At 40.3% G+C, this 27,348-nt stretch overlaps 1 protein-coding gene across 5 annotated transcripts in view; it reads right to left on the reverse strand.

Moving 5' to 3' along the window:
- Window positions 1-27,348, reverse strand: part of LOC113026982 (zinc finger protein 469-like) — a 227,278-nt gene that overhangs the window by 190,598 nt on the left and 9,332 nt on the right. For 3 of the 5 annotated variants that reach the window (XM_026176340.1, XM_026176338.1, XM_026176341.1), the window contains exon 2: window positions 18,870-18,929. The exons of 1 other annotated variant lie outside the window; for it this stretch is intronic. The gene's annotated coding sequence lies outside the window, so the exon portion shown is untranslated. Of the gene's footprint in view, window positions 1-9,423; window positions 9,546-18,869; window positions 18,930-27,348 lie in introns of all 5 variants that reach the window. One more of the 5 variants, XM_026176339.1, reaches the window with a different exon arrangement.

Consider the following 27,348-nt stretch of genomic DNA (forward strand, 5'->3'; position numbering starts at 1 on the left):
AACTGATTTTCTGTTAGGTAAATTTGAATTTGTTCATAGACAATCCTCTCCATAATTCAAGGTTCAAGGTTCTTTATTCACATGCATAGCCTGACACGCTCCTCGATATGTGCAAAAAAGAGAGGGGGGGGGGGGTAGAGGAAGAACATATATATATATTAGGGGTGCAACGATATTCGTATCGATATTGAACCGTTCGATACAGTGCTTTCGGTTCGGTACGCATATGTATCGAACAATACAACATTTGTAATTTATTTTATCAACTTTCCTTCTGACTATGCTGTCTGTGTTGAGCGCTCAGTGAATCTGCGTTCGACTACTCCGCCTAGGCTGCACTGTCGAGCGCAGATCCACTGAGCGCTCAACACAGACAGCATCGTCAGAAGGAAGAGCGCAGGGAAAGCTAGCAAGACAGAAGTTAAGCTCTCCTTGCAACATGGACCCCCCCACCCACCCTCATTCAGATCTGGCGTTTGGAATTATTTTGGTTTTCATGTGACGTATGACCCTGAAGGTAAGCGAGTCATGGACTAAAGTAAAACAGTATGTTGGATGTGCCATGCAATGCTCAATTACATAGGTGGGAACTAGTGTGTTAGCGCAGTTAGCTCGTTAACGTGTTGGCCGTCTAGCCCCATGCACAGGGCGATCGGTGGTAGCTCGTTAACGGAGATTTGCCGTGTTGTGGCGTTAAGGTCATTTCAACGAGATTAACCTGAAAGCACTAGTGGGAACACAACGAATATGACTGCACATTTACATCATCCTAGTGCAAAGACAAAAACAACAAGCATGCTACTAACTTTAGCCGAGTCATTTAGACAGCTGTTAGCACATGCTTCTCCTTATGCTGCTGAGAATATAGCCCAGAAGAAGCGGATAGTATAGCTTTTATTTTGGAAAGAGGCATTTCTCTGTAATAAACTCTCTTTTCCAAAGATGAGTGATTCCTCAATCAGATACAAGGCTCGCAAAATCGCTAGCCCGACGTCCTGGGGCTAGCGATTTTTTTCAGATGGGCTACCCTGCCCGTCGGGCTATTGTAGGAAGGAAAAATCTATGTCAATGCTTTTGCATTCTTTCGGAAATGTAGCTGGGTAATTATGTCATTGGCATCGGTGAGCCACTGCCAATATGTGACATATTGAAATCGCGTTTGAATTTGCGCTTGTTTTTTTGCTTTCACTTTGCAATCTCGCGAACTGTGTATAGAGAGCGACAGCACTGATTGGTGAGTGATGATAATTTGCGCACCAATTCCTCTGACGTTGTCTTATCAATCGTTAGCTTACTATGCAAACATGACAAGTGAAATCTCCCGCAGCAAGCTTAAACATGTTGATCGTGCAGAGAATCGCTGAGCATTATGTGAGTGCGTGTGTAAAAGCAGCAGGATATATATTGTAGCGGATCAGGGCTGTTCGGGGTTCTGTTTGTACAGTTATGTTTTGTTTATGTTGCCATAGTGACGGGTGACGCCCTCTCGCTGCGACGGTGTGTCCTTCCGGGGTCAGAGGGCGCCCTGTGTGGTGTTGTTGTTGTTGCTGTGCTGTTGCCGCGCTGAGCAGTTAGCTAGCGGCAGTGTTCTTCTGCAGATGTCAATAAACGGCTGTGCTCCCTGGCTAGCTCACGGGAAGCAAGACCAAACGATACCTCCGTCTCCTCCTTGTCTGAGCTCGCCACATTGGTGTCAGAAGCGGGATGATGGTGGCACCCCATGTTCTGACCCGAGTGACTTTTACCCCGCCGGTCGTGACCGGCCGGTGCGCCAAAAGAAGGCACCTGGACATTTGCAGGACTTTGTGTGGGGTAATGGGGTCGTCGGGGACGACTGACCCCTTAGGTGGGGGCTATGTAGCGGGTCAGGGCTGTTCGGGGTTCTGTTTGTACAGTTATGTTTTGTTTATGTTGCCATAGTGACGGGTGACGCCCTCTCGCTGCGACGGTGTGTCCTTCCGGGGTCAGAGGGCGCCCTGTGTGGTGGTGTTGTTGTTGTTGTTGTTGTTGCTGTGCTGTTGCCGCGCTGAGCAGTTAGCTAGCGGCAGTGTTCTTCTGCAGATGTCAATAAACGGCTGTGCTCCCTGGCTAGCTCACGGGAAGCAAGACCAAACGATACCTCCGTCTCCTCCTTGTCTGAGCTCGCCACAATATTTTAGTTCTGCTGAGCCAAATAAGACCGGTCAGGGTGAAGAAGTGACAGCCAAAGAAAAACTTACCACAAAACGGAAAAGTTATGACAAATCAGACTATAAGGCAAAAAGAAAGTGCAGCTTTATGGTTTCATGGACAAAAGAATTTCTGTGGCTGCAATATGACAAGCGAAATAACCAGGGCTGCACATAAGTGGTCCGCAGGTGCGCATTCGCTGTCAAAATAAAAAACGGGCACAAGATAAGAAGTTGCAACGTGTGTTTGCATACATAAGATTTTCAGGAGGAGGACAGACATTTGTTTAGAACTCTTAAAGATGTCGAAGAAGCTCCTTTAAGCAATTACTGTGATGTTCCTCCACCTCCAAAGAAATGTCAGAAGGAGTCCGAACCACAAAAGAAGCACGTATTCTCGGAAAAGTAGTTGCAGGAGGTGAGCTGGCTTCAAACAAATGATGAACGCACAGAGATGTGGTGCGGAATGTGCCGTGAAAATTTAATAAATGACAAATTAAAAAGGCATGAACATTTTTTTTGTATCGAAAAAATATCGAACCGTGACACCAAAGTATCGAACCGAACCGAACCGTGAATTTTGTGTATTGTTGCACCCCTTATATATATATACACACATTGGGTGAATGTGCAGTAGTAGCAGCAAGCAGGTGAATTCTGTACATTAGTATGAATAGACATCTGACTATTTTACAGGATAGACAATATAAACATATTTAAAATTAAAGGAATCTGGAATGTACATTGTGCCTTGGTTTAGAGTGTCTGAAAGAGAGTTTAATTTTACTTAGAATGGGGAGTAGACTAATAGGGCTGCTATTGACACCATTAAAAACGTCATTCTTGTTTTTAGGAATGGGAATTATTTTCGATTCTTTCCACTGCAATGGAAATAAGCTGCATGCCAAAGATCTATTAAATATGTGACATATAGGAAGGGACACAAACTTGGCTGCAACTTTGAGCAGTTTACTGTCTATGTTATCAGAGCCGGAGGATGTATCGTCAGGAAGTGATATCAATAAGCGCTCTACCATCTCCGCATTCACTGCCTCAAACTTAAATTGGCATTGCTTATTATTCATGATAACATCCTGTATAAGACGACGTGATAAGGTGGGATCATATTAGATTTTAAATTTGTTATTTTATTGCTGTAGTAATTCACAAAATAATTGTCCTTAGCTTTACTTATAAACGTACCACCCGTGTAGATGTGAGCCACCACCGGAGCAAGCTCTCTACCCATTATATTATTTAAAACTTTCCACACCTTCTTGCTGTCCTTATTGGCCTCCTTGAGCTTGGGTTGATAATATTCTTTCTTCTTGCGCCTATTCAATTTAGTTACTTGATTTCTTAACTCGCGATATCTTGCCCACTCTTGTGGACTGACAGACTTATGTGCTTTTGCTATATCCCTTTCTGACATTGCAGCCCTAAGTTCATTATCTAGCCAAGGTGCGTATTTCTTTTTAACAGTAAATCTTTTTAAGGGGGCATGTTTGTCAGCCAGGTAGCAAAAGTTTTCAATAAACATAGATAATGCCATATCAGGGTCACGCTCGAGGCAGATGTCAATCCAATGAATTTCTTTTACATCATTAATATACTTATCTGCATTAAAATTTTTGTATGATCTATGAAAAATAATCTTTTGTGAAGTTTTCAGTGGTTTCATTTTCTTGGTCAAACCTACAAGATTATGGTCACTATAACCAACTGGAATAGAAACAATATTAGAGCAATGCTCAGGAACATTTGTATATATGTGATCAATACATGATGATGACCTATGACCTCCTGCGTTGACTGTGACCTGGGTGGGAATGGTGATCATCTGAGACAGGCAACAAGCCGACGCTGATGAACTTATCTTTTTCCTTAAAGGACAAGAAGGAGCCGACCAATTGATATTAAAGTCTCCTAATAAGAACATGTCTTTGTTTTCCTCAGTTACTCTTTCCAGCATTTCACAGATTCGTTCTACATACAACATATTACTACTTGGGGGTCTATAGCAGCAACCTACTAATGCAGGCCTGCCATAGAGCGGGTGTAACTGAACCCACACAATTTCCAGATCGTCAAGCGTTAAGTCCATACGTAGTTTGCTTGCCATATTATCATTAATGTATAGGGCTACGCCCCCCTCCAAATCTGTTTCTGTCCTTCCTATACAATTTATAACCTTTTATTTCAAATTCATTATTCTTAAAGGCATCGTCTAAATGAGTCTCGGAAATAGCCAGCACACTTATCGTATTTGTTGACAACAGTGACTGAATTTCCTGAATCTTATATTTAAGGCTACAAATATTGACATGAGCTACTGAAAAATCTTTACCGGAGAATCCGGGAATAAGTATAGGGTCAGACATCTGCAGACCGATCGATCTCAACAGCTACAGATGACAACATTGCTGAAGTCTAAATATTAATTCCGGAGTTCTGTGACCTTGGTTTAACCAATAATTTGTCATATTTCAGGACGGCAATATCACCTCTGTCTCTGGCCGCTCTCAGCTGTGGTAACAGTTCTTTCCTCCTCTTCCTGATGGACTCTGAAAAATCCTCATTGATGCAAAGATTGATACCTTTCAGTTTTTTGGCAGATGAGAAAATTAATTGTTTATCTTTAAATCGTTGTAGTTTGACCACAATCTGCCTGGCTCGTCCATTTTCCTTGTATGGACCGACTCTGTGAGCGCGTTCAATTTGAATGCTGTCACTATCCAGGCCCAGCTTGTTCTTCAGCATATGTCGGACTTTCTTCTCTGATCCTTCCCACGTTTCTGCTTTTTCATCTATTAATCCATCCACCACAACGTTGTTCCTTCTCGATTGATTTCCTAAATAATCCATCTTGGTTGCTAATTCTCTGTGTTCCTCACGAAGGTGCTGACCACCGATTCAAACTCTTTTAGTTTGCTTTTAATGCACCTCTCTTCAGTTTGCAGCTCGGTGACAACCCCATCCGTGAATTGCAGGCTGGATTTAACATCATGTACATCCCTCAGAATGCTGTCCAACCTTTTGTTAGTTCCATCCATGATTAATTGGACAAATGTCTTAAAGTTATCTTGCTGTTGGTGAATTAGATCTTTGTAAAACTCCCGTTGCTGTTCCAGCATAGCATTCAGCGTGCTAACACTGACATAGCGTCATCCTCTGCCGGTAGCACCTTAACGGCCTTCAGGGGCGTATCGACCAGATCGTTTTGCCCCCCCACCCATGAAGATCGCTTCGTGTACAATGGAGTTCACAAAAACGTATATGTGAATCAAATTATACGTGATACGGTGCGATAGGGCTGAACGATTATGGAAAATAATCTAATTGCGATTTTTTGCCCCAATATTGCGATTGCGATGCGATATGCGATTATTTTTTAAGGTCTTTGTCTTCTGTATTATTAAACAAAGACAAGCAATACATCATATAGTATGGCCAATACTATATTACATTAATTTTAAACTGTTCTTTCCTGGAAGACAGACCTCTGTTATGATGACATGAGGTGATGCATGAATTGATGACTGACATTTTTATTTAACTTCTTCAATCACAACAGTATATTTGAACATACACAATAGTTTATTTTTAGCTTACAAACATCTGAGCATAAAGTGCTGACAAGGAACCCTGGTGTAAACATTAAAATGAAAGTCAGTACAATGTGCAGATTGCAGAAATATACATAAAAAAAATCAGTGGCTTTACCACACTCAGTTTTTCGACATCTGTGAACTACTAGACAGTCATTCAATTAAAAAATAATATTAAATAAATAAAACTAATAAATAAAAAATACACACATCTTACTGATCTCTGCAGTCAGTAACATTACACATAAAGTGCAAACATAATAGCAATTGTATAAACACACACACAAACACGCCTTTAAAATTTAAAGGCGTGAAATTGGACGGTCTAGCCTTCTGATTAGCTAATCAGAAGGCTAGTTCTGATTAGCGTCACCGCTGTCTCGGTGGAGTTTAATAAACTCGGCCGTCTGCTTCTTGCTATCTAAAATATAACCAGACACTGGTGTAAATTCTCGACTGTCTCATACTTCTGTTTAATAAGTTTTCTGTTTGACGTTTAGTCAGCTGTGTGAAAACCAAGGAGGAACCCACCCGGGGGATTAATAAAGTTTTATTTTATCTAATCTAATAACTTTAATCTCAGCCAAACCGATTTACTCACGAACAAACAAAACACTGAAAAAAGCCCAACAATAACATTTTTAGGTTGTCTAAGTGACTTATATATTACGTTTAACCCGAGCAGCGAAACTCCGCGGTGATCTGAAAATGATGTGCCGGGAGTTGTGCCGTTCTCGGCCGCATCAGTAACCCTCGAGCTCCCGGCTAGCTGTCGAGCTGGTGGGTAGCAGACGCCTCTGAAAACGTCGAAGCACTTTTGCAAATATGGGATATCTTGATAAACCGAGCAGATATTTGATGTTTACACAACTACTTTCTCGCCTGAAAATATGTTAAAAGTTTATTTTGTGACCCAGAAAGATTAGTATGAGTAATTTTAAAACTTAGTAGCGGCCGCCATTGCTGGAAACTGGAGTTTGGCTGGGCCGCGCTATGAATTCTGGGATATGGTAGTAATTTGGACAGCCTTCGGCACGTCGCTGTGACGTAATCGGTCTACAAATGCGGCCTCAGGAGGATGCAGCCCATGAATTTGGACATGTCCAGAGTATAATCGCAGCCTTTGCGGTTAGAAAATTGCACTTGATCATGTCGCGATATTATCGCAAATGCGATATATCGTTCAGCCCTACGGTGCGACGTTCTTTCCACACTCTCTGCAGTGAACTCGACGTGTCATGCAAACTATGTCTTATGGAGTGAAATGATTTTCAGTTCAAGTTATCATTAATATGTCAGGAGATCAGAGGAGCAGCACAACACTGCAAGTCTACAGCCATCTGTAAAACATGGCAGAGGCTCTGTCATGGTTTGGGGCACATTTCACCCAATGGTGTTAGGGGAGGGGGTCTTATCAAAATGGATGATTTATGAACACAGAAAAAGATATCAATCCACTATCAGGAAAGCATCTGACTGACAACGGCTTCATTTTTGGTGCAACAATGATCCCAAGCCCACAACCAATGCCGTTTAAGCCTGCCTGGAAACAAAAACACACAAGTGGAGCACTATCAGTCATGGATTGGCCTCCCCAAAGCTCGGATGTCAGCATTATGAAGACTACTTAAAGGAATTACAAGAAAACTGCCCAAGAGAGTTCAGGCTGCGTTGAAGAATAAAGGTAGTCATACTAAATGTGGAATATCAAGCGTGTTAGAACTGTTTGAGCTCTGGGGTTTTGGGGGAGTTTTGTTTTGCCTTATATACTGTATACCCATTGCACATGTTTCAATAAATCACTACACCTATTCCCTATTTACCTAGCAAAATATAAAGAAATGAGGCCAATTCAAGATTTTGCACAGTTCTGCAAAATAACTAATTAATTAATCTCTTTTTTCTATTGTATCCAATTTTACTGTTACCTCTTACCACATTACTAATATCATCCCTATTTGAATTTTGGACTGATTTTCTTCCCTCTGTGTCAAAACACTACCTCTTAATAAAAAGCTGGAATTGATGCAGCAGCTCTCTAACAGATACGTGTTTAATTTGTGACAGATGGAATTGAAAAGCATCCAAAATAAATGAAAACACACCATTACTTTGATACTACAAGTCCTTATTTTCCACTCAACCAGTGATTTTGCCACAGGCTGTTAGTGCAGTAGATGTCAGCTTAACCAACTATGGATACCAGAGATAAAACAGACTTTCATGAACATATGGATACGGTAATTGTATCCATGGGGTAGCAGCTGTGCAAATATAGAGAGAAAAAGATTCACCAATGAGAAATTAGATGAAATTGAACTAGCTCGGGCTTGCAACTTTGGATCACTGGTCACAATCACTTCAAGAGGGCAAGAAAACAACTATAAATATGTACTTGTATGTGTGCTTTAACAAAAATCACTGCTTTCTCAGTGAATGGGCCCTAAGAACACCCCTCTGTTCAGTATGATTTATTCACACTTGAAATAGCCAAGAAGCCTGAATTTCACCAGACCACAATGACAAAGCCTATGCTGACAGTAATCCAGATCACATTGGCTCAGTCACATATATATAAAGGTTTCTCAGTGGAGTTCTTGAGTTGTGTTCACTACATCCTCTTACAGGTGGACATTACATATTACCCCACTAATGTACACATATGTTAAACCTCCTCATCCATGTACAAAAGAAGGGGGTGGGGGAATAATGACATTACTGACACAACACTGTGATCAATAGAGAGTAAGTCAAAATTATTGATGGTCTGTGTATCTGATTCAATTATAATAAAAAGACATTCTGTGGTTGTTGTCATTGATTTTCCTGAACAGATGATGTCAGAGTGTAAGACTAGATTTCACTGTTCAGCCAAACCCACATCTGTGACAGAATAAGGGACCCACTTCCATTTTAGACATTTCCCTCATCACTCCTCTCCTCTGTTTTCCCCAAAACACACTTTCCTTACCAACCCTGTCGCTCTGCAGTCAAACTGACAGTCAGTCTGAGCACAAGTCGTGCCCCAGACTAAAGGAAAGGACAAAACGGATAAATCAAAGTGAAATGGCATTTCAGTTTAATTGCATACACGGACATTTATATGCATCAGCATTTACGCCAGCTGGACAATGAAGGCAAGCAATGCTGAGTTAAATGACATTTTCCATTGCTTCATTACTTAACGCCCGTGCGCGGAGATTTTTACCCCGAACTCACTCAACGGGACTGCAGCAGAGACAGGAGAAGCTGCCCAAGTCTTTAGACTCCACTCCTTTAAACTCCACTCCTAATTCTAAACGGTTACACACGAAAACACGTGAATGTCCTCCATCTGTTTTGGTCCCCATCCCCTTCTTTCCACTCTCCTAACTCTGCTCAATGTAAAAAGGCCCTTTTGGCATGAAAGTGCTCCACATATTTGCTCCAGTGAAGTCGATTATTATTCCAAATTCTGACAGATGACAAACATACTGCACTCACTCGCCCAACCAGCCTCAGCATTATGGCATGAATATTTTCACACTGGTAGATATTGATCCCTTGTGGCTAACTCTACCTCTTACGTAACTCACTGTCATATTGGTCCAGGAATATTTGAAAAAGGCAGTCGGCCACTGAACTACTGCAGCTAGGGACTCACTCACTTTTGTCCAGGTGCACTCAGTCCCCCTTGTGTCTTCAAGGACAACTAAATCACCAACCTTCTTCTAGATAACAATGGAATGACTGGATCTTCCTGAGCCACCAGCCTGACTCCAAATTCCATCTGTAGGAGAATAGAGAAATGATTGTTCCTTTACCACTCCAAAACAAACACAGTAGGTAACTTGCATTCTCTGCAAGATTATGTCTGCAGATGGTCAGTGATCACCAATGGTCACTCTATTTAATTATTCTCAACAAAGCCAGCAGGTTTACTTTTTCCCTACTCTTATTTTTTTCTTTCGTCTGCCCTGTCAGCCTCTTTCTGTCTTCTTTTAAACACCACTCCCTCATATCTCTGCTTGCCTTTGGCTCTCAAACAACATCAGAGTTTTACACACCCGGTCAAGGTCAACCAACACCCACCATTCACTGATAACCTTCGCAGCTGTTGCTGCAAATGTGCTGACTGTTTAACCTCAGCTATCGCTGAAAAACAAATACATATACACATTGTTTATATATATACGCTTATGCATAGAAATCGACATGTCACATAATTTGTGTTTATCTGGGACAGACAGAGAAACAAAAGATAGGGATGGACAAATGAGGGCGTCACAGCCTCAATCTCTAAAAATATACATCTCACGACTCCTGGTTTTTAACAGGTCGTAGGAGGTCCAAGGAAGAACATGAAAAATGATTGTTTTTTTACCTAACTGAGATGTCGTTATAAAAGCAGCTTATAATGGGGACCATGAATGTAAAACCTGACTGAATTAGAAATGGCACACGTCCAGGGCTTCTGACGTGTGAATCAGTGGAGCTTGAATCTGAAAATGGAGTTCAGCAAGTTCAAACACAGATGAAGATGGATTGGGCCTATTACACTGGTATGTATCTTTCAACAGCTACAACATTTTCCTTGAGAATATGAAATCACCAAATCTAGGGGTCTGGTGCCAAAAAGTCCACAGTCTGTATTTAAAAGTGAGCACTTGATTCATTTGAAACCTAAACCCTAATGATGTCATGAGGAACAGGTCAAAGAAGATCATCTCTTTTTTGAGTGACACTGGTTGGCAGGGGAGAAATTAATAGGATATATGAATGTTTGATTGCACTGATCAGAGCTGAACCTGAATATTCAATTATTTTGATATTGTTCTTTTCAAATGCTTAAATGCTTAACTCAGACTCTCAACATCTTTCCTGCTCAGAGTAGTAATCTGATTCCCATGTCCAATCTCCCATACATATGCGTGTATTTATTTGGTGTCCACAGCAATCTTCTCTATTCATCATTCAGAAAAAGTAATGTTCTGAAAAAAAAAGGAAAGGTGGAGTGTGGGAAAGAATGAAAAATTTAAATGCCCTTTGCTAAATGTTGCGAAAAACCCAAGAGACACAAGTAAGGGATCAGGATCTGGATAACTTCCCTTCCAGATGAACACAGGGGCCAAATTTATAACTAGTCTGCCACATACTAACAAATACGGTTACAAAATTGGCAGTCTGGTGGTTTACGTGAATAGTGTGGCCTGAGATGGAGTCAAAATCCCAGCCTTAAGTATTTTTATAGGCCATTCCTCTTTCACTTCACCTCATTGTTATTAACTTAGCAACACTGTCACTAAATTTAGCAACAGCTGACACCCGGTTAACGGCATTCCAGCAGGAAAAAAGGGCTCCTGACTACAAATATGGTGACTTTTCAGTATATTTTGTCACCAATCAGAACTACCAAATACCTTTAACTAAATGGTGTTTGACACAATGCTGCCTTGAGCAAAGCAGATGATATGTGACATTAAATATAACACGTGAAGGTGTGTGAACCACAGTTTGTTTTGCTAATTTCTTGGAAAATGCACCACCATGCTAATGTGAAAACAGCGAGTCAGACAAGATAATCCAAGATTTTCTAACATCTGTTCTCAGCTTTTGCAACAGTTTATAAAAGGGGCCCATTAAATCTTTTCTGCTTTTGTGTGCATGCATCTGTGTGCACATGTTTCCATTAAGTGGGATATTAAACACAAACTGATTAGAAAATGCATCCTGAGAGTATACAAGCATAAAGCTTATTGCAAAATTACATAAATATCTCCCGCTATTAAAGCTCATTCATCAGCTTAGGATGTTTACTTCACATTATTTATCAGTATCACCAAATCACTCCACAGTTTGTGCTCATATAATGCGGTAACCAGCCGAAGCAGAACACAATTTATGGGTTTAAATGAACAAAAGAGATGTTAAAGTTCTTGATGATGGCCATGATGGCTGATGCATGCACAGACAAAAGTAATTAGATCAAGAAAAAAAAGTCACAACTCTTGATGTATGACATTGTGAAATTCCAGCATAATCCTAACTGCACTTTCTTCTGTTGATTGTGGCGCTGCAAGCTTGACCTTTTTTCACTGGAATTGAATTTTCCAATGTTATTCTGGCACATTTGTCACTCTCTTTTCTTTTTCCAAATATATGAATCACAGCCTGTCTGTCTATAACATAACAGCTTAGAAGTGAAGCTACTGAGGAAATAACAAACAACAACTTGGCGGTGATGAGGTAATAACGAGGTCTTCACAGTTAACTGCTGGATCCTCATGAGTTTTAAGTCTTTTCTTTCACACTGTGTTAAGATGAAGTGCAGTTTAAGAATGAAAATGGGTACATTTTGTGTGTGAATCTTGCTTTTCTGTCAGAGCTGAGGCGGGAATGAAAGCAGAACACAACAAGAGCCAGCTAAAATACCCTCAGATAAGATTTTGTGTGTCCCCGGTCACTTGGTTAAAATTGATCCAAGCAAGTCTATGGCACGGAAGAAAACACCATGTGTGCCGAATGTCTACCCCCTTGTGGACGCAAGACATATTACTCAGTCTTTTTTTTTCTTCGAGTTTCATGCAGGACAATCTAACATAAGAATAAATATATTAAAACCCCACACAAATAAAAACTGGCAGACTGGGTGCAGTTGGATTAGCACAGCTGTTATTGTGGAGGTATGTGAATCCTCAAGTGCTCACTGTCCTTGTGAATACAACTGTCAGGTTAATCTCCATTAACTGGAGACAAACATGTGGTTTTACTATTTATGCCAAGCAACGTCGAAAACCTGTAGAGGCTGCCAACTCTGAGCCCTACAGGCTTTTAATGAAAGCAAAGCAGTGTGCAATTAACCTGCAAGCTGATGAAAAATCACACTATTGTCTCATGTGTTCCAGCTTTACACTAATAAACCAAAATATAGCAATGGCCCACATCCTCTTTACACACACTGCATTGCTCATTCAGCTCTCACTTCCTCTTCCCATCTGTCTAGTGAGAGTGAGGTTGGCACTCAAAGCACCCGGGAAAAGGATACAGGAAAGGAGATTTTTCTGAAACTGATCCTGAACTCTGATAGGTCTTTCCGCACAGACGGTGAATGACTCGGTTTCTTGGAGGCACGACTGCAGAGAGACATAGGCAGTTTACATCCCAGCAGTTGCAGAACTGTTTTGGGTGCCTTCTGGCAGCATGGCTAATCTCTGGCACTGATCTCAGAACTATTGCTCAGACAGTCATTCGATATGGCACAGTCTTGGCTTTGTGCTGTCGATTAATCAAAGAATTTTCTTGGCATATAACAACAGCTGGGACAAAGAGCAGTTTGAGTATTCAACAGAAGTAGCTGTGCATAAAGATAATTCAAAATAGACACCACATTGCAAACAGCCATCTTGTGCTTCAGCATCTTGCTTTAATCAGACACAGACAGATTCCATTCACTGGCAATTAAAACCCTCTCTCAAGACGGATACAAATAGTGCCATTCATCACAAACTGGGCAAACTCTTTTTGTATTTCACTTCCTAAGTCTGTCTAAAGCAATTTTTTGTCAATGATTATCTTCCCCGTATGCAACAAGCCAATGTACAACAGTCAAAAAATGCACAAGCACACAGAAAATATGATCTTGCGTGGGATAAAAGATCATTTTAACGATAATTAATATCAACTTGAGCCACATAAAAACGAGATTCCAAGTACAATACAACTGTATTCACAAACTACAGGTTTGTTCAGAACCTTTGAGGGAAATTAACACTGATAGTGAAATCAGCATTTGTGTGAGTAATTCAGGCTGTGTAATAAAGTGGATACATGTCATCCAGCGCCAGTGTTGTGAAGGGGTTTTAATACACTCGAGGGAAACTGGCCCCAATCTGAGGTTACAGCAACTCCAAATCCACTGATAACAACAAGAATAATTACCATCACTATCCACAGTTTACAGCACAGAGAGAGTGGCAGGGCATTTGCCATCTGCCTTGAAACCAACGTGACTCCCCAGCTGTATTATGGATATTATTGTTGGCTGTGGGAAAGGTACTTCTTCTCAGCAGGGATAAATGGCATCCACATGACATTTATGAGGAGCATTTGTGTTGATCATTTCATAACAGCTCGTGCAGGTGGAGCCCTTTTCTCCTCAAAGGCTTTATGTCACCCACCAAATGATGAAGCCACTGCTTCAGATCATGCACAGCATTCTCCCATCAAATACACACAAAGAAAGCCACTAGCTGTCAATCATTTTAACTGACCCAGTCTCTCATATCCCACAAAAAGAATCATCAGTGATTGCCAGGCAGCAGGTCTATAAAGCCTAGTGTTTAAACCGTCTAGACAGACTGGGGGACTGGCAGCCCTGGGCATCTGAGCAGTACGCTGCACCCTTGTTTAACCACAACGATTGCTCCACTGTCATTTAACACCATAAATCAACTTCTTGCATATAAACAGCCTATAAGTGTTTTATACTTTTAAAAGCTCAGTGAAGGAATTTCCTTTTGATTAAACACATTAGCAGACTTGATTATGACACTAAACACGGCAGTATAATAAATCACAGTAAAGCTACCATATAGATTCTTAGGTTCCAAAACAATGTGCACCGCACGTGTCTGGGTTGATTTTGCAGCTCGGTGGGGAAAAGTGAGACAAAGCACAATTGTCTTTGAGACTGAACTGAAACACTGTTTGAAATGCATGCACAGTAAGCAACACCGCACTGAGGTGTGCAAGTCTAACATTTCACACAGTTATCAGGGCAAATAAGAATAGCTGGGACCCTGGGCAAAGTTTTCTTCTTGCCAAAAAACAAATATTATTTCCCCTCTTTAACTGACCAAAGACTGACAGAGACATACTGTACTAGGCCTCTCCTCAGTGTTTCCAGCTGAAACCTCACATAGCCCTCAATTTAACATGGCTTGCAGTGATGGCTGGAAAAAATTAAACCGCTGCTCACATTATCATATTAATTACCACAGCGTATTTTCGCTCACCGGGAGGTGAGAGAATGACAGAATGAAGAATCACAAAAATGAAAGTGCTGTCTAACCAGAGGAATTTGTTTACACGGAAGTCAAGGGGCAAAAAAAGAAAAGTAGAGAAACATTCGTAAACAGTAAGAGAAGACTTGCAGAAGAGGCTTTTTTTTAAAAAGAAGCTAATTGCAACATCAGGCTGACAGATCTCACACTGAGGCAATTAGCACACTGAGCTATGTTGGTGCTTTTCAAGATCCCCAGACTTCCTCGAACTAAATACAAGTCTGTGACTGTATATTTAGGAATCTGCAAATGTAGATTAAAAAAACACTGAGAGTGGGAATAACTTATGCACAGCTTTGACAAGACCACCAAACAGTCGGGCTGCTGCGATGTGAACTGATAGTGTCTAGCCCTTGTACGAGCCCCGCAATATCATTGGAAGGAAGTGGACCTGTTATTGTTATGACCTCAAAGGCTTTGGGTGGTCCACACACGCACAAAGAGACAACCAGAGAAAGACAACAGACAGCAGGCACACGCAAACACAGCTATGGGGAAATATTTTGATACAAGCTCTCCAAACACCTGCCATTTCTGTGCACCGTTCCACTGACCTACAAGGGCATGCAGCGCATTCACCACAGATGGTATTTAATCTCTGGAAGGATATTTTTCTGTGTAACTAATGCAAACTGTTTCCAATAACACATCTGCACAGACAAGCTCATCCAGTGATGAATCATAATATTCCAAACAGTATTTGAACTTAACAATATATCTATAAACAAATGCACACACGCGCACATGGAAAGAGATATGCATCAGTCACAGCGTAATATAGTTTCCACAGTCTGTCAGTGAATGAGAGCCGATACTGGCAGAGGTTCATCGTGGCTAAAGTACAACGCAGACCTGTCCAAACAACATGTTCAGCCTCGCTCAAAATAAGCAGGAGAGAGCTAATCTCCACACAAAAGACACGATGCTGAACGCATTAGCACGACAAATCCGAGAAAATACCAAGGTGTTATGCCAAGCAGGGCTTTACTCATCCATTGGTTAGTTATTTTCTTTTCGCACAGTGGATCTAAAATTAGGTCCACTAACAGCCTAACGTAAGGTAACGTGTGCGCGGTGTGCTTTTCTTCTGATGAACACTTGAACCTGTTTGGATTTAGAGGTCACATCAATCTGTTTAAATACATTTCATCAGCACCCAGCAGAGTGAAACATTACTGTATCCTCTTACAGGAAAGAAGCCTGAGCCCTGGCAGGGCGCAGGTCAGATAGCCACCTTCAGACAGACTCAAAAAGATATGCTCATGCTGGCTTTAACAAACCTTTGCAACAGCTCTGTCATGCTCACCTAACACACAAAAATTACACGTACACTCAGAAAAATAGAGACAATCAGTAAGTGGATGTCAAGTGTTCCATTTGTAATATGGTGTTTAAATCATGATTTTGATCCACTGAAAAAGAGGTGAAACTCACCTCCAAAGTCCCTTCAGCCTTTAAAAGGTCCATCTCCTGGCTGATAATGCTGTCACAAACATGCTTAGCAATGTGCACAGCTTTAACCAAACCTCATCACACAGAATCAAAGTAAAAATTTACTGGACAAAAGTTGTAACATCAGAGGCTTTGTGAGCGGTTGTGAACAGGTGAGGTAGAGTAAATGGGTCAGGGTGTGCATTAGCAAAAAGCAAAGACACAAGTCAAAAAAGTGAAACGTTACTTTCTTATTGTTTCACATGAGTAGTGTTTTAGTGCCATATTGTGGGGTTTTCTGAATGCTGCTGAACTACATCCTGCACCCAACCTGCAGCTTTTTATGATTCACTATGTTTTATAGAGTAATGCCCTAAATTAGATGCAATTCTGTTGGCTCGGGGCTACAACGGTACTGCAAAAAGCTTGGAACACACACACGTGATGAACACAGCAAAATAAATTACATTTAAAAAAATTGTGTATTTATTAAAACACCTTCAGACTGCTCCTATTTATCACCATTCCCTTTAATTTTTAAGAAGGTATGGTTGAGTTATTCAAATAAGCATCTGTGGGGGTTTTCTTGTCTTAAAAAGCTGCCCTGTTGACTGGTAGGGAAAGTACAATACATAATGGAAGGTATTTTCTGTGTTTTTGCATCACTGTTAAAAAGATTTCTGCACTGAATTACAGACATTAAGCAATTCCTTAATTCGCTTCAGGGAAGAACAGTTCATGCTTTTGCACACACATCTTTTTTTCTAAATCTTGATAACTTGTGAGGAAAATATTTTCTCAAGATGCTTTATACTGAGCTGGGGGCTGTTGTTAATAATGTGTTCTATAAACTGTGTTGAGGCCCAGAGGTGGTTAATGACAAAGCACATCTCACACCAAATGTTCCTCTTTGTTGGATTTCTTCCATTTTAATTAGATCGGTTATGCATTCAGTGGTACATCCTCTGGATTACCCAACTGCTCCTTGCTAGAAATTTACAGTATAGAAGCAGATTGCTTGGGGTGATTAGACTGATTGGGGTAATCATATTCAACGGTAAGTTCAACAAAAGATCAGTCACCCATGCCCACATTTCAGATACTTACTAAAATAAGCAATATACCATCAGTATGTCATGATATTTGAGAGCTAAGAACCTAGAAATTTACTAAGACAATATATATATATAAACAACTTCAGCAATCATCACTATTATATCACTGCCTCCTAGTGGCTGGAGCTGGATTCACAGGCCATTGCATGACCAGGAATGCTCTGCTCCAGTGGTTCCACATTTTACCACTCTCTGCTCCACAGAGTGCTCTGGAGAGCTGGAGAACAGTTGCACCGACACTGTGTGAAGCTTCCTGCTGACAAAACCGAATAATTTTCCAGTGACACTGGAAAAGTAGACTTGCATTCAAGACAAGAGCGCAACCAAAAAATGCAGAACACAGTATTTTTCAGCATGTACTTACTCTTCTAATACCCCTCAACTCAAAGAACTTATATATAGCACAACTGTAGCTTAAATCTGGACTTTTAACTACTGAACCTTAAGATATACAATGTTTGAACTCACTGACACTTCAGGGAAAGTGCTGATAATAGTCTTAACACCTTCCCATTGTAGATTTATGTTGCATTTTGAAGCAGCTGGAACGTTCTGGGTCGTGTTATGCAAAACGAAGCTTTAAAAATAAGCCTATTCCATGCAGTTGTCAACACTGTGTTGCTAGCACTGACAGTTCTTACAGTACATCCAGCAGTTTTGATCAGGCATTTTTAGCCTGACAATGAAGGAATCCAGTGGGGTTACTGTTAATACAAGTCAAAGACCACCACAATCTTCCACAAAGTAGAAAAAACATTTGCAAAATTTGTCACCCTTTAATATTATGCTATGTGAATGCTTTTTTCCTGCATTTATAAAATAAATCTACTACACTGAAAATTGTGACCTTGTATTTCTGGTAAAAGGCCTAAAAGTTTTGCAATTAAATGTTTACCTTTACAGAAGGATGTTAATGTGTTTGTTTGTTTGTTTGTTTTTTACCACGGATGGTCATGAAAGACAGACAAATTGAATACATTATACAATACTTACATTAATTGAATCTGTATGTTATACTGTGTAACATTAGAAGGTCACATACATGGCATTTGGCACTAAAGATACATACAATCACATACAGTTGGTATACATGCATTACAAAACAATAATTGGCTATTAATTCATCCATCCATTCACTTCCGCTTATCCTTTTCAGGGTTGCTGGAGCCTATCCCAGCTGCCATAGGGCGAGAGGCGGGGTACACCCTGGACAGGTCGCCAGTCTGCCGCAGGGCTAACACACAGAGACAAACAACATTCATGCTCACATTCACACCTATGGCCAATTTAGACTGATCAATTAACCTGTCCTCACTAACTGCATGTCTTTGGACTGTGGGAGGAAGCCGGAGTACCCGGGTAGAATCCACGCAAACACAGGGAGAACATGCAAACTCCACACAGAAAGGCCCCGGCCTGATGGGGAATTAAACTCATTTTTGCTGTGTAGTAACAGCGCTAACCACCGTTCCACCGTGCAGCAGCAAAAGTAATTTCTCACTTAACTGTTTGAGTTCCTGTTGGAGATGTACCTCTTTGAGCTCTCTGTTGCTTGGTCCCACCCTCCTGTGAGAGACCAGAGGAACAGTGTGTTACATACACAGAGTTATGTAAAATAAGATTCAGATCAGAACCAAAAAAGTCTGATATATCACAAAGAACATGCAGAAGAGCTAAGGCACACATCGATCTTGATGAAAGACAAATACGCACAACAGGATGTTGCCAACAAAATCAGGAAAAATAAATGCTTAGTGCACAGAAGTCAGACTCCTTTTAGTACATGTAAACTCTCCGAGCACATGTGGGCTGCATAAGAAAAGCCATTAAAAAAAGCAATTAAGAAACAAACAAACAAGCAAACACATAAAAAACACCTGCAAATTTCCCACTCTGTCTTTCAACATACAGAAGTAAAAGTAAATGTTTAAGACATTCACTTTTGATGAGCCAAACATTTACAGAACATATGCTGAAGAGGAATTACTGCGTTTTCAACAATGTGTCTCACTTTTTCCACATTCAATCAGTCGACTGACATTACAAAGAAATACAGCAGTCATAAATCAAAGAAATGTGTTGGCATAGCCTGTTGGCATAGCCACCTTCCTTGAGTTTGCTAAGACGGGCCATGGTTAATGTCTTAGTCAGTAACACTGCTATAAAACCGACAATGATGACAAACCTCTGGCAAAGTTGAAGTTACCAATCTGAACAACCATTCTCATGTTGTGATCCATTCTTAATTTGCAACACAATGCCTTTCAATTCAAAATACAAGAAAAGATTTCAAAGCTATCCAGCAGCCCTAATTGGACACTTGGCAGGCCAGCTTTTGTCCGCGGGCCATATTTTTGACCTGCCAGCCTCATGCTTACTGGAGCCAAATAAAAGTGACTCTTCAGAGTCACAGCATTGTTTTCCAACTCTTTCAGAAAGCCAACAATGAAACAGTAGGATTGCTTCAGCTGTTGAAAAGGAAAAAAAAACAGCCCTGGCAAACTAAACAGTGCAAACAATACTAATCAATCAGAAGAATGACAACAGAACAACCCAACCCAAACACTGCAGCGGTAAAAACGGAATGTCAAACACTGGGATCACATATTTTTTGGTAAGACACAAAAGAGGTTCATGTGTGCTGCATGCACAGCAACAGCTAATGGAATATGATTTCTCCAGGTTCAACAGCAACATAAAAGCAAAAAAGATAGGAATGATTTTGGAATGGCGCATAAAGCAATGGTAACAATGATACTCAGTGAAAACACAGCGGCTTTACTGTTTATCCAGAGTCTGTGCCCACAGGAACATGTGTTTTTATAAACGTCTCCAATTACTGTTTTCATTTATTCACAAATTTACTTCAGGACAATAACATACCCAGCAGAGCAATAAAAATATGTATGACAATGGATGCCAGCATTTTACAGCTTGCTTTAAATAAAATAAATAAATATTCGGCAAAACTTAACTAAATAAAACACGAGTCTGAGATATAGAGGCCTGCCAGAACAGCACAGACAGTTGCTTGTGAGAACATGCTAGGTCCTTTAAAATCAGCTTAGGGTTGAGGAACATTGAAAGTATGTTTTCCTGGTAGCCTCCGGCACAAAGTGGAAATGCTGACAATGAGTCATTTTAGAGAACAGCTTGGCACGCGGTCCTATTTCCAGCTGAACTCAGCCCAGCTGGATAGTGACAATCTGTAATTTATATCTGGTGGTGTTTGAAAAAAGATGCAAAACAAGAACGAGAAAAAAAACACCCCAAAAACTTTTACTTTCAAAATTTGATTTTCAAAGCTTGTTGCCAGACTGGAACTATGATTACTGTACCCCACTTTCGAGAGGGACTTAAATTATATTAAGCACTGTTTTGTTAAAGTGCAACACGAGCATGACCTGCACTTTTTTTCAGAAATAAATACGACAAATTTTATGGTTGAAAAGTCAAGGATAAAGTTAGAAGTCTATATAATTTCCTCCTAAGCAATATCACGTGCTAGTTATGGAGATTGATCCTCTCTGTGGACTAGACACTAAGTAAAAACAACACTACCCAGTCGTGATTCTCTTTTTCATGACAGAAGTCACGGGTATATCCGTTACCCATCTCTCAAACACCATCATAAAGTTCGCGGATGACACCACAGTGGTTGGACTCATCTCAAGGGGGGATGAGTCGGACTACAGAGATGAGGTCAACAGACTGACTGAGTGGTGTTCAGTTAACAACCTCCAACTGAACACCACGAAAACTAAAGAACTTATCTTGGACTTCAGGAAGGGCAGAGCAGACCCGGCCCCACTTTACATTCACGGGAGCTGTGTGGAGAGGGTACACTCCATGAGGTTTCTGGGCGTGCAGATATCTGATGACCTCTCCTGGACTGCAAATACTACAGCGGTGGTTAAAAAGGCCCATCAGCGTCTCCACTTTCTGAGAGTGCTCAGGAGGAACAACCTGGAGGAGAGGCTGCTGGTGACATTTTACAGAGCCACCATAGAGAGCATCCTAACGTACGGCATAACAACATGGTATGCAGGGTGCTCAGCTGCAGACAGGAAAGTACTGCAGAGGGTCATCAACACAGCCCAGAAGATCACTGGCTGCTCTCTGCCCAGCCTGGAGGTCACTGCAAACTCTCGGTACCTCAGCAGAGCTGGCAATATCATCAAGGACCACTCTCACCCCAGCAACCAACTGTTTGAACTATTACCGTCAGGCCGACGGTACAGGTCACATAAAACCAGGACAAACAGATTCAGGGATAGCTTCTTTCCCAGAGCTATCACCGTAGTAAATAAGCACAAAAACAATTGAACCTATTCCATACTGTCACTGTCATTATATTATGCTGCTATTCATACTGTCATTATATTAATGCTGCTATCCTGTATATATTGTACATACTATTGTTTGAGTACTTACGATTGTTTTTTTTGTACTTTTTATATTTTACATTTATATTTATTATTGAAACTTGCACCAAGGGAGTGGCACTCCAATTTCGTTGTACTCTGTACAATGACAATAAAGGCTATTCTATTCTAAAGGCTATTCTATTCTCAACCCTGTGGCGAAAGTTAGACTTGTAGAGCACAGCCGCATGTGGAAGTCATTGAGAGCAATTAGAGTACAGTAGTTGAGACACTTATACAAACTGTGCAATATGTACACACAGAAAAAAGCCACAGTGTGCATCTAGGTCTAATGTACAAGAGGTTTGTATGCAGGCTAGCAAACATGGGTTAGAGCACCATATGGTTCTCTGGGCTAATAGCCAGGGCTGATTAGCCTCAGAGACACGTGAGATACATAAAGCAGATCACTAACAGGTGATGAAGAGGAAACAACAAAGGCATGCTAAACAGAGTGTTTGTTGTTTTAGCAGTTTACTGACCTTACAAACAATACCAAAGAACAATGGCTGCTAATAGAATTTACTGGGAATAGTGTGTGACAGACAGAAATGACAAGACAACTGTACTGCCACAGTATAGTTTTGATATTACACTGAGGGAGGGGGGGAAGGATTATCCTGTTTTATGCACAAGAATTGAATCAAGGTGGGCTGACTGTGCTTAGTGTGTAATACTGGAAAGCTGTTAACTATAAGCCCACTTTTTTCTTCAAGGACCACGAAGTACACAGTGTACCTTTTCTAGGCCAAACACTGAGATGTATCAGTAACAGACAGAAATGACTGGCACAAACACTGGCTGCACATGAGGATGTAATCTGTTCTTATCAAATCATTGCAAACATGTCTCTCAGGTTACAATGAATCATAGAGGCAGAAAGACAGCGCTCTAGCGTGTTTGTTTCACGCTCTAGAAATCAGATATTGGCTTCATACTTTGGTGATAGCGTTCACATGCTCATTTTAGCTGGCTAGATGGTTGCTAAGCATTGTTATCTGGGAATGGAGTCATTCTCTCAGCAGCTCCTTCAAGATCCCAGTCAAAAACGTAGGAGTTTCCCAGGATTAACTGTTTAACCTGCCAAAATACTAACTTTTTTTGTTGTTTACTATCACTCAGAGAAGAAATGACTACGAAAAGATAAAGTCAAATGCCCAGTTGGCTTAGGCAGGCTGAGGTCTCATCTTCCTTTTTCTCTCTAAAGTTACGGATTTCCTTCACCGCTGATGCCTCTGGCTTCCCACCATCATCACGAGAGCTAGCCAGAAAGATGAGCTAAATAAACTGTATCACACTGCAACCCCTTTTTCAGTGGAAAATTGTGTTTTCTTGTGTGTTCGAGAACACCCACAGCTGTTTTTGCCACTTCTTCTGTGCTTTTCCTGACATAAATCATTTAGGCAGATGTACACTCCACCTGGGAGTTTGGTTGGGAACAGCCAAACCTCTCGTGTTTATTATGGATATGAAGCACGTCCTGTCTTAAAGAATTATCAATGAATCGCTATTCTGAATTGACCCTGAGCTTCTTGCCATTAAATAGATCCTAACCAATGAATGATCCATTCTTCCCAGAAGCTAAACACAAATGCAGAAGAAAGTAGAGACCTGCAATGCCTTCAGAGAACACAGAAAATGCGTGCATAGAGATGTATGTACTTTGGCTGGAAGCGCCATAGAAAGCCTAACATCAAACATGTTATTCTAACAGTCATTTTACATTTGAAATATTTCCGAACAACATTTATGAAAATGTAGTGCAATCAACCAAAATTCTTAAGTTGAAAACACTTCAGATAACCGTTCGTAAATTATCCAAGGTAACTAAGGCCACTGTGTATGCGTAGGTGTTAGTTCTCAAGGATTGGAAGTACTCATTCCAACTCTGAGAACTGCCAAGTGCACCAGTCTTGCCAAGATGTTGATGAAATGATCCAAGAAATTAAAGAAACAATTTGGTGTAAAGAATGTAAGCTGACATGGCCCTGCACCATGGTGCTTGGAGTAATTAGGAACAAATCACATTTTAGTGAGGGAACTAAATGTATTTGCTCACTTATACACATGGCAAGTGTAAAATTCACCTAATTTATGTCAGAAACGATGGTCACTGCACTAATTTTATAAAGTTATATTTTGCATTTGTGTGTTAAAATATGGATCCACTGTCCTTACATGTGGTAATGATGGTCAGTTATGCACCCTGGGATCACCAGATCCAAACTCACCCGTATGAGAACATGAGCAGATCTGAGTACCAAATTGGACAAACTTAATGTTGCTAACCTAAGTTGACACAAAACATCCCTTATTTTAAAAAATCCTCTGCAGCTGGTTGGTTTTTTCCATGTATGTTTTTTTTTTCTTTGTTCCGTTTCAGTTTTTACAGTAGATCTATACATACATGGTCCAAATTTCTGTCAGCAGTACTGAACAAGCCCATGGATGTGTCTTCGAAAATCTCCTAAATCTGCCCAGCATGTTCCTCTATTCCCCCTTCACAGTCTCAACCCCCTCATCATCTTCCTCATCATCTTCATCTGATTCCAGGGAACTCTAAGGCCATTTAAGCTCCTCGAGACATATGAGCCCCTAACACAACAGCAGATGCTATAGCCCTGTGTGGGCCTAAAATGTGAAAGCATGCATAGCAGAAAGAGCAGAATTGATATATTGAACTAATACACACGCACGCACACACACACACACACACACACACACACACACACACACACGCGCAGCAACAGTTCTGTCAGAACTGAAACAATAATGACCGAGATCTGTCTAATCAAAATGCAATCACTCAGCACAAGCAGTGACTTCTGATTTTAAGCCCCGGAGTGGAGGTCCTAGTCAATAATGACCTAGATCAGATGTCTTATCATAAGATATAAATGTGAATACCTCTGTTGTACGGTAATATTAAATATAATCCAGAACTACTGTTTACACAGTAATTCAGTTCTACAATGATGTAATGTGGCTAAATTTATAAACAAAACATAGATCAATGAATAAGACGAACAAAGATAAAATGCTGCTTTTTAGAATCTAATAAACATGGACTGCTCTGAGTCTATATGAAGAATCCAGCAGACCCATTTTTTGATTTCGTTTTAGAATGACACCATTGTTTGCACTATAATCTGTTTGATATTACTGTCGGTTACTGCATTTTCCGCAAAACTGCAAAATGTCTAATAAAATACATAATGCATGTGCTTCCAAACCAACCAAACCAAACCTGCCAACTTCAAATAATAAACAATAAAATAGAAACAATCATCAGAAATTCTTAAGCCCACAGTTTTAGAAGCAAGTATGCAAAACAGCATATTGAATTTGGGTGCAGGACACAGTGAAAGAGTTTAGAAAAACAGTCACTGAGTCTCCGTTCAATTTACTTCGTTTATATTACATAATTACAGTTAGGTCCATAATTTGCTGAGCAATGACACAAAGTTTTCAAATTTTCCTCTGTACAAAAGAACAGATGTGTTTTGGGTGTTTCAATAATCAATAATAAAGAAGTGGTGGAAGTGCAGATTTTCACCTTTGATTCAAGGGGTGTAGCAAATGTTTTCATTACAGAAATTATTTTACATAGTATCAAATTTTCAAGAGGCTCAAAATTAACTGGACAATGAACTGTCAGTTTCAAGGCATTTCAGGAGAAATTCATCAGGGAAAAGATTTGGATTTGATTCAGGCACTTAACTTGAATCCGGTAGCTGTTCTCTGGAAATCTCAATATGTGGTCCATAGAGATATTGAAAATGAAGGACTGCACTGGCCAGCTCAGCAACACCAAAATGCCTGGGACTCCACAGAAGCCACTGAATTCTTTCCTTGGTTAAGAAAATTAACATCACAATCTAACTAAGCCAAGAAGACATTTAAGAAGGTAGGCATATCACTGTCAAATTGTACAACTAAGAGAAGCATTCATGAATACAAACACAGAGGATTTACAAAAATGTGCAAAACAAATCAAATGTATTTGGACTGAAAATTAACTTGTATGTAGAATGTACAGAGAAGGAAAGAAAGAGCTCATGATCCAACGCGTATCACATTTTCTGTCAAACATGGTGGGCGCAGGGATACCAGTGGGGATTGGGCAGTAATGTCCTTTGATGATGTGACTGCTAATAGAAGCATCAAGATCAGGCTATACTCTTTAGTCAGATTTAAACAAATGCTGTTAAAAGAATACAAATGAATAATGACCTAAAGCTTACTAGCTTCTCAAGTCAAAGAAACTAGATGTTCTTCAATACCCAAGTCAGTCACCTCATCTCAGAAGAACAGAGCTTTTCAGGTACTGAAGACAGAACTGAAGACAAAGAGATCCACAAATGAGCAGCAACTGAAGTTGAATGCAGTAAAGCGCAAGAAAAGCATAATCCTCAAATGCAGGTGGTTTTTTAGGCTTCAGGTTTATTTATTTAAAGTTATATTATATTATATTATTACTTTTGAGCCTCTAACATCGGGAGGTTGTGCAGAAAAATGACTGTAATTCCAAAATATTTATTACAACAGTTTCGTTAAAGCTGAAAGCCTGCACTGACAATTGTCTCATTGTTGTCCCTGAAGTGTACCTGTGCTATTTAACCGCCCAGATCAATATCCCACACTTGACTAACAGAAAGCCAAAAGACATAGCTCACAAATAATGCCATTATTTTATATTAAAATATAAAGATAATGTAAAAAGACACAGGAGAGTAATATAAACTGGCACCCCTGTCAGGCACTCATACACAGACAGTACAGCTAGCACACATTCTCAGGAATCCACTGTCATGTTTCTGTCAATATTTCTTCAGGTAGCACTCGCTGCATTGTCGCTAGGAATGTTTCAAAGGCAAAGAGAGAGCCAGTTCACTAACGCTCACTTCTCGTTCATTCCTCTAATTCACATCTGCTATCTCTGACGGCAAATTGATCTCAACACAACATCAATAACCGCTTTGTGACCTAATTGTAATGAATGACTCCAGCAATTACATCCTGAAAGTGTAATTAATCCCCTCCTGATTTCACTGCAGGGTGTATCTATCATAACTTTAACAGCAAGCTATTAACCACTGAGGTTTTTGTGCATTTGTACAAAGCATTATTGGGAAGTAGAGATGAAGAAGGCAGGATAAGGATCGACAAATACACTAGGCTCTATGTGGTGCATTCAATTTGGTTAATTTAATACTGGTTTAGCATATGAAGATTAGCTTAGAGGACCTACATATCGATGACTGATTATCTTAGATGAACCCTTACTGGAAGTTAGAAAGGTCAGGGGGGAAAAAAAACACATAACCTGTGAGAATGTGCAATTGTGTTTTTCTCATGAGAGTCTAGCTAGTCCCAATAATCATTAAATTATGGTAGACAAACTTGGAGTAAAGTTAGGTTTAGGTTTTAAGTCAGGCAACTAGTCATTTGGGCTGTGGATAGGGGAAGATGCCAGGAAATGAATATAAGTCAATGTAATGTCCCACAACATGAATAAAACAGATGTGTCGGTGCGTGTGCTTGCACCAAACTATTTTACC

Source organism: Astatotilapia calliptera, chromosome 7, assembly GCF_900246225.1.
Source record: "Astatotilapia calliptera chromosome 7, fAstCal1.2, whole genome shotgun sequence".
Taxonomy (NCBI): domain Eukaryota; kingdom Metazoa; phylum Chordata; class Actinopteri; order Cichliformes; family Cichlidae; genus Astatotilapia; species Astatotilapia calliptera.